Genomic DNA, 9506 nt, shown 5'->3' on the forward strand with positions numbered 1-9506 from the left:
TGAGGAGTGTGCTATTTTTAACCTATCACAGGCCAGGTTGCCTTTTATGGGTTCAGTCCTGCAGAAACAGGTTTAACTTCTCTGGATCTCAGTGGCCTTGGGCGGGGAAAGGAAACTAAAGATAAGAGCATGAGGTCATTTTAGGAGCCTGGAAGCACCAGGAAAATGCAGCCTGTGATGGCAGCATCAGGTCCCTAGCAGAACTGAGCTGGGGGAGAAGCTGCATGGAACTCTGGAGGAAGCAGGAATCAGTGAGGGAAAATAAGACGGGGTTACCCCCACATCTTCCTCCAAGACACACTTTCCTGCCTAACCTGCCTCACAGACTCCCTATCTGCTACCAAGACCAGGAAGAATAACTGTCATATCAGTATTTGCCATACAAGGCAGCAAAGAGCATGTTCCTTAACTGGGCATCTAAGGTCAGTAATTGCTTTCATCTCTCAGAAGACCCTTCATCTGTTAAGTTCTCATTAATCTTCCCATTACAAGGAACAGTACCTATTCACATCAGCCTAAGAAAATGGAAGTTGACTTATCCAAAAGGGCGGAAAAAAGCATAGTACCCATGGAATCCAAGAATGGGGGAGAATTTCATGGATACTAGGATTTGACTGAGAACTGTGACTCTATTCTTCGTGTGCCATATGACTCACCTGTCCTAACTATGTCTCTGCTCATATTTCTTTCTCCTCACCAAAGGGCTTCCCTGTCACTACCTCTGTGTATAATACTCACCATGGTCGCTTCTGTTTTTGAGACCCCACAACCTTTCAGCTCTCAATGGCTCCGTCCCTCAGTGTCCCAATTCCAAATTCCCAGTAGAGGAATCTAAATCCATCCTGTATCAGGTGACTTTCCTACAATCCAATTATTAGCTGTAACTGAGGAGCAGATCACATAATACAAAGTCTGGCACTTCATGAAGGTCTGTGGGTGGGTGCAGCCACCACAGCAGGATGTTATGGGTAGGCAGCACACAGGGCATGTCTATGAGTGACACAAGAGCTTGTCACTGTTAAAACACATAATAGATGGCACACACTGAGCTAGATGATGGTCAGTCTTCACATATGAAGGTGGTCATTGCACATACGAAATCTGAGTTGCAGTAATCTGTCCAGGATCTCTCAGCTAGTAAGAGATAGAGAGAGGGCCAGGCATGGTGGCGCACACCTGTAACCCCAGCACTCGGGAGGCTGAGGCAGGAGGATCGCTGTGAGTTCGAGACCAACCTGGGCTACATAGTGAGTTCCAGGGCAGTCTCAACTACATAGTGAGACCCTGTCTTAAAAAACAAAACAAAACAAAACAAAAAAGAGATAGAGAGAGGAATTCTAACTCAAGTCCACTAGATTCCATAATCATACATTTTTTAGGTGCCGTTCAACCCAAGGTGAGAGATGGTATCATTTCATCAAGTCAGGGAAAATTGGATATCAACTGTTTCCTACCTATCCTACCAAACTACATTGAACATAAAATGAAATCACAGACTGGAAGGTTCCTTGAGGAAGCTGATGAATGTGAAATCTTGAACGTACCTGCTTACACCTTCCCAGTGTGCTGTTTGCCCATTGGCGTTTCCCAGAGAAATGTGGAACATTTTTTTTTACCTCTACTCTCTGTGTCCAGACTTGGTCAGGACCACAGCAGGGGTCTTAGCAGCTGTCCAGGACCTCCTAGAAGGAAAGCTTGTTGCTTACCATCTGGTGGTGTGACCCCACATAAACAGGATATAAATTCTCGACTCTGAGCTTGGCACTCCAAGGCAGGCAGCTGTTTGAATTGGAGTGACTTTGTTTTTCACTAAGAAACTTAGCCAAGAGAGTTGGTTGATTGGGCTCCAGTTAGGTATAACTGCACATACCATGATCACAGACAACTCTCAAATATACTGGCATCCTTCAAACCTTAATATGGGGTCAGGTCCTTGAGAGTCTGTCCAAGAAGGGAGGTGGGTGTGCAGGAATTTGTCTATACTTGGACATGGTAGGTATGATCTGAGATTGTAGAACAGGCCATGCTCTTTGGCTCTTGTGTCCAGTTATTTGGTCAAATACTGGTGCAGATGTCACTGCGTTGGTGTTTTGCAGGTGTGACTATAATTGGTTAACTTTAAGTAAAACGTGTTATTCTCTATAATGTAGGTGGGCTTCATCCAATCAGTGGAAGAATTTAGAAGCAAACACTAAGGTTTCCTAGAAAAGAAGGAACTCTGCCTGACATTCTAGACTGCTGGGCTAAAACTAGACTACAGACTTTAATATAAATCCTCATCTGAATTTCTAGCTACCAGTCTGCCTTAAGTTTCCTTAAAATAAATCTCTCTCACATACTGGTGCCTTTCCTTTGGAGAATCCTAATTGAGACTCTTCAAGAGCTAAATCATTATTGCTGGTATCGACTAAGTAGCTACTATAGGAGGAGACTTGGTCAGAGAGAGGAAAGGAGGCCATGATGAACAGAGGCCAAGCAGGCATTATGGTGTGAATCCCTCCTTTGTGGGCTCCTGTCTCTCCCAGGGTAACTTTGGGTAGCCTGTCTCCCTTAGGGTGAGACTCAGGTAGCCTCAGAGAGTTCACAAAGGTTGGAACAGACTTTCATGCTTGAACGTACAGCCCAGATACATGGATATCACCTGGGAGCTTGTTAGAAATGCAGAACCTCAGGCCCTGCCTATGACCAACTGAAGCAGAATCTGCATTTTAACAAGATTTCTGCATTATTCAAATGCACATAAAGTTCAAGAAGCACCGTGGTTGAAAATAATTAATTTTCCAGGATGAACACTGAACCAAATATTCTTAAATATGGGTGGAGTTCCTGACTGGACTCTAACCAGGTCTGAACACTTGGGCAAAACTAATTAGAAAATGGACATGGTCAGACTAATACTAGGTTCCTTTAGTAAATTTCCACTATGTTCCAGTCATTGAACTAGGCATGTTGCATATATAAACTCTCTCAACCCTGCTATCAAACCTATGAGGAAGGTATTATTTCTTTTCTTTTTATTGAGTTTATTCGTACAATCTAGGTATACAATACAGTTACATTCATCATTGGGATTCTGTACCTTTACATAATAGGTCTTGATTCTCATTTTTTCCCCTTGTCCCTGCCCTCCCTTTAACCCCTCCTCCCCTCCCCATTTACAAACACTTTATTTCCATTTTTTCAGTTTCTCATATTTTTTTGAGGAAGGTATGATTAATATCTCCATTTTACAAAAGCTAAACTGAAATACAGAAATGTTAAGCAACTTTCCCACAGTCATATGGCAAATAAATAGTTGAGTCAGAATTTTAACTCGGACAGCTTGGCTCTGTAGGCATAGACTCCCTCTCAGGCTGAAACACAGTCTCCATATTGTTATATTCATCACATGAAAAAAGTTCTAACACGAGACAGAGTGATTCTGATTATAGGAGTTCAAAGAAAGCTTCATAAAAGAGGTAACTTTTGAAGTGATCTTTGACGACAGACAGGAGTTTGGTAGAAGTTATGAACTGTTGTACCTACCACAGGAAAGAAAACTGTTTCCAAGATGAAGAGGGAGTTTACCATGCAACCAAGTACTCCTGTTCTGCTGCTACGCCCTCTGCCCAGACCATCCTCAACCCTGTCACCCAGGACCTGGTTTCTCTGATCCTCTGTGGAGAACATAGACCAAGACAATGTAAATGTATTCCCAAGAGCAGAATGAAACCCCCAAGAGTGACTTAATGTGTGAAGCCTGTGTGTAACCCCCAAGAGTGAAGTGTGATATCTAATCAGACCGTATGAGTGACACCCTGTAACACCCTGTGACACCCTACAACACCCTGTGACGTGTGTAACCCCCCAATATGTGTGAAGTGATAAGCCCGAACCAGTGCCACACACCCCAAGCTAGAATAGTATAAGAGAGAGAGTGCAGAAGACCAGCTCATCCCACTTGGATGCCTGAAAAATCTAGTTGGCAACTACTACTGTCTCAACCTCCATTTAGTGCACACCCCTGCTGGCGACACCCTTCCTATCTCAGCTTGCCAAGACCCCCAAACCGTGTCAGGTTCTCTGTGCAACTTCCTTAATGCCAATGGCTTTTCCTTCATGATCCTCATGCCAGTTTATAATTAAACAGTTATTTTGCAGTCATGTCTGATTAATGCCTCATTCTCCCAGCAAACTGTAAGCTTTGTGAAGGCAGGGACTGTACCTGCATCTGCACACTTGTGAATTTCTGTGACCTCATCAAGTGCTTGCACGCAGTCAGCACTCAGTAACTGATAAGCACCATAGATACACAGCAAGGATTGTCTGCAGCCCTCTGCAGCCCTCAGCAGCCACCACCCCTCCCTTCCACCCTCACAGAGGTTAGAAAATTAGTTGTGACCCAAAGCAGAAAACCACCCTCGCTTTGGTTAATTAATTTCAAATAAGAATGCTGCCAAACCTGCAAGTCTTGGGTTTATCCATTTTGACTCATTCCTAATTTGAGGCCACAATGAACACAGACAAACAGCCATTGATAATCCTAGGGCTGTTATTTGTACAATGTTGTACTGTTCTCCAAAAGCATAAATCAGAAGGACAATATGCATATATGTTTAAGTTAAAAACATGGATTGCATTCTAATAATATTGTGCCTTCTTAAAACATCAAGATAAAATAGGAATGAAACGAACTTGAATCATTCTGTTTTAAGGCACTGCAAGGTTGGCTCAAAAACCAGAAATGTTGACCTAAAGGGGAAAATTCTTCAGAGTTACATAATAGATTCAACCAGTTTTTCCAAATATATTCTCTTTTCAATATGAAAACCATGGGGCTGGGGATTTAGCTTAGTGGTTCCACCACCTGCCTTGTAAGTGCAAGGACCAGAGTTCAATCCCCGGTACCCCCCACCAAAAAAAATCAGTATGAAAACCTTCTTTCAGATCCTGGTGCTATTTTGATAAAGGATTAATTTAGTGGACACTGAAAGGATTCATTGCAATTCAAAGCCCTACCTCAAGTCTGCTCAGGAACCCACTGCAAAGCCCTCATCCCATGCCACTTGCAAGATGGTGTTAAATAAAGGCATCTCTTTTCCAAATCAGGTTGCCATTTACTAAAGCTGCATTTCTCCTCCTTAGGGTTCAGTTTCATGTTCCTTTGCTTGTTTGCCAAGTCTCAGTCTTTTTCAGCCCCCAATATAAATACATTTCCAACTGGAATTTAGGGCCAAAGATTTCTCAAAGCAAGTTTAGAATGTTGTTCTTTCTTGTAGGAAGGCCTTATCAGATCTCATTGCACACATACTGGTTTTATGAAAACAAATTCACATGAAAACCAATAAGAAGCACAGCTTTAGGACTGGTGACAGTGAAAATAAATATTAACTGTGGCTATGAGCTCTACTGGCAGAGGTTTCTTAGATTCTCCACATACAGCAAAGAATCTACTAAGAGATATTCAATTCTCCTGCAATTCTTGATTCCCCCAAGCAAATGTAATTTGAATGTAACTCAATAACTGATATTCAGTACAATCTGTAGGATGATTTGAAGACAGGAATAATTGACTTCTTAGAAACAGGATTTCTCTAGAGAAAGGAATGCTCATGTTATAGTTGCCCTTTGTGATGTTTGAGTTTTGTTTTCTAGTTTGCTCAGAAGACAGAAATTACAGAAAAACCTCTCCAATGCTGACTGTCACTATCTTCCAAATCTGAGACCTCTAAAGAAAAATTACTCACACATGCCTCTGTTCAACTGCCTGCTTCTTGGCCTCATGAACTAAAGATGACAAAAAGGCTGACATATTCTCTGCTAAGCCTGTGAAATATTTATTATTTAGGAACACGTTATCTGCATTTAGGAGGCAAACTCTTTCCCATTTAGGACTTTTGAAAACCCTTCCAGGACTGCAGTTTAGACCAGGAATCTCAGAGTTGCAGCCTAATGGCTGAATCTAGATGGCATATGTGTGTCAACTGGCACTGACAGCATTTTAAAAATTGAATTTCCATGTCTTTGGATATGCCACTCCTTCTAAATATATATATATATATATATATATATTTCATTTCCCTTCATTGACATTACCTACTGGCTCCTGAATGTATTCAAGCTTATTACTTCTCATAAAGATTGAAATCATTCTGAAAAATGTTATGTCCTTCCTAGTCTCAGTAAAGAGTGTCTGAAAAATAATTTAAGCTTCTCACCATAATTTAAGAGTACCATTGTGAAACTCATTGATTAAACCATGCAGGAATGCCCTTGTGAGTTATTTTGATTTTTGGACATTCAGTAGTGCCAAGCGGGTATGCTTTTTGAGGATTTTAAAGTTGCATTATCTCATTCTTTTCTATTTGATTAATAACCATTGCATTTCACTGTTGCCAGTGTGACCATCAACCACCATTTCTCACACACACACACACACACACACACACAGACTTTTTTTTTTGGTACAGGAAATCCAACTTGGGACCTTGTGCTTGTGAAGCAGGCAGCAGAACCACTGAGCTAAATCCCCAGCCCCACACAGACTCTTTAGATACACACTAAATCTTTTTAATTCTTGTTATGGTTTGGACCAAGAATGTCCCCCAAAGTCCTCCTGTGTTCAGAGACAGGGCTTTTGGAAGGTGAGTGAATTATTGGGATGCGGACTTGCTGTTAGGAGGTGCGGCCTGATTTGAGGAGCGTCCCTGGGTGTGACCTGGAAAGATCTGTCTCCCTCCCTGGCTCCTCACACCCCTTTCTTGGCTTCCTGGCCATGTGATATGGGCAGCTTTCCTGTGCCACACCCTTCACAATGCCTCAGAGCCAGCCAACCGTGGACTGTGACTGAAAGCCAAAATAAACCCGTCCTCTTGAAAATTGTGTGGGTTGGGCACTGTGTCTCAGCAATGACAAAGTAGCTAAAACAACTCTCCAATGTTCTGTGAGCTAGGACCCGGGAAGGTAAGTTGGTTAGAATTGTGTACAAAGTAATAGTAAATAGGATCTGAGTGAGGAGGTCCTTGAGGGAGATGTCTCTTTATAATAGATGAACTAACTCTTCCAAAAAGGTCCATAAAAACATGAGTCCTATCTAATGAAAGAGTAATTGAAATTCTGAAAATTGGATTTCCCATAAAGAAGCAAAAACTCATTCACTGAGCGAAATAAAATATGCCCACTGACTTTCAAATGTTGGCCATCATTGCTGACTATAAAACAAGCAATTGGAAACAGGCAGCCATAGATGTTACTGCTTGCATCGCTTAGGTGGCACCAAGCACATATTGTACCAGCAGTGTCCTGTGCATCATTCACTTAAGCAGAAAGCCACTGTTTATTAGCTGGACAGTTATGGCCCCACTAGCCCAGTCAAAAGACTTTTCTGCACTCTGGGGCCGCTAAGACAGCTTCCTCAGAAGAGCTGGGGCTGCCTTCTTCCACCAACATCTAATCAGGCCCGCGGCCCTGCCCCTGCCGAGTGGTTTTCTCTTCTCACCTGCCTTTGTACAGTGTCTCCTTGACTGACCTTTTTTTTCTGTGTCTCTCCTGGAGCCAACCTGGCCAAGCTTTCTAACGCTCTGCTCTCATTGCTTTGCTTCTGGGTAAAGACAAACTAAAGTCTCCTATTCCTTACAGAACAAAAAAGTACTTCCTCCAACCCATATCATCTCAAACTCACGGAAGCCCCAGCCCTCACGGCCAAGCACATCTATCTCTGCTTTCCCACCACACCGTGATCACTGCCAATTCTTGTCTTTCTCATGCTCTCGTGCCTCTTGTCCAAATTCGTATCTCTAATCTAGAGCCCACTTCTGAGCAGTGGTGCCAGGTGTGGCGGGCCTCTGGGGACCCCGGGAAGCAGCTAGGGGCACTCCGAGCACTGCCAACCCACAGCGATCCAGAGTGAGTGCTGCTTTCATGTTCAACATGACTTCAAGACTTACCTATGAGAATGTGTACAGCCGACACAGAGATAGATCTGTGCGAGTGTGTGGGAACAACCCCACTGGCAACAAAATGGACATTAAGGTCAGGAAACTGAAGGCAAAAATCTATTGTCTTTCAGCGGAAGAAGAATCTTCAGTACGACATTTCTGCTGAAAGTAGCTACAACTGTGAAAGGCCTTCCTCTGGTTCTCCAAAAAGCTCATGGGAGACCTGAACTTGTCCCACTAGAGGTTGACACGGGCCCAGCCTTAGCAGCACAATATTAGAGGGACTGAGAAGTTGCTCAGACCCCTGCTTTCTCAGATGAAGATGGTGACCTGGGAGGAAGCAAAGCAGGAGCCCTGTGTCAGAAGACGGGTTTTCTAGGAGCTGTCCTATGATACCAGCAGGGCTGCGTGTGTCCCACTTACTAAGCGCAAGTGTGGTTCACGTTGGGGATACAGGAGGAAATTAGTGGGCTTCAGCCTCAACGTGGCAGCTGAGCCTTCATTTTTTGGACCTGTATATTTAGCTGCTTGGAAGGTAGTTGTTTCCTTCTTGTGTTTCAAGTATAAGACTGTTACAGTCACGTCATAATATTTAGTGGTGAAATCTTGTAAGTTACTGTCACTCTCATTCTTTTGCATTCAGAATCAGAATAAAGCTGTTTTACAAATATCTAAAAATATTTTTAAAGCCCATTTCCTGCAACCCATTTCTTAAGGTGTGCTCCTTTCATGCAACTCCTTATAGTTCCTAGTGTTTTAAATATTTCTTCTGTTTTCTACTGTACTGGGCACAGGCCCTGGAATAGAGCAGGGTCTTACTTGAAATTTCTTCAGTGGCTCCTGTCCGGTTCCCTCTAAATACAAACATACTCCACAAGTGACCTTGCACATAAAGACCCTAAGTGGGACATTTGGAGAAACTGCAGTGCCTCTCTCAGAGTGATACATTGCCCTTCAAGTTCATGGAGAAAGCAGTGTGGGCCAAGTTCCCGGATCACTGGCAAAGAAAGGGTGAGTCAGCCTCCTCCTCCTCCCCCACCCCACCCTTGCCAGGCAGCATTAAAATGCTATTCGGTCTGCTCCTTTTTTATTTGGAAAGGAAACGAGTCTTGACATTCTGTTTCTCCCATTTCATTAAGGATGGAGGTCGTCCCAGACACAGGAAGGGAAGGGCGGATTCCAAAGTCCTTGTGAGGGAGTGAAGTTAGGGTTGGGGTCAGGCTGCTCTCCTCCTTCTCTGCAGCCTGCTTCACTCTCTGAAGAGAACAAGCCCACCTTTCACAGTGAATTATTTCCGGGAAGGCCTCTGCCAGAACTTGGCTCCCTGGCTGAGGCAGTACCTGGAAGGACTGAATGATAGCTCAAGATCGGAGAAGGTGCCCAGATGGAACTGGCCGGAGGGGGTTCCACCAAGACAGCTGGGAGTGAAGAGAAGGATAAGGATATTAGGAAGTAGAGAGGGGTAAAGAGGATAGAGGGGAGTCTCTGGTGAACAGAAGCCTGGAAAACAGCCAAACCTGCAAATTTCTCTCTCTGTCTCTCTCTCTCTCTCTGTCTCTCTCTCTCTCTCTCTCTCTCTCTCTCTCTCTC

General features: G+C 43.5%; 1 pseudogene; it reads left to right on the forward strand.

Annotated features, from left to right (window-relative positions):
- The first annotated feature begins 7628 nt into the window (after positions 1-7628).
- Positions 7629-8309, forward strand: LOC117287034 (annotated as a pseudogene).
- Positions 8310-9506: the final 1197 nt, after the last annotated feature.

Source organism: Fukomys damarensis, unplaced genomic scaffold (assembly GCF_012274545.1).
Source record: "Fukomys damarensis isolate Sample0158 unplaced genomic scaffold, DMR_v1.0_HiC HiC_scaffold_20, whole genome shotgun sequence".
Classification (NCBI taxonomy): domain Eukaryota; kingdom Metazoa; phylum Chordata; class Mammalia; order Rodentia; family Bathyergidae; genus Fukomys; species Fukomys damarensis.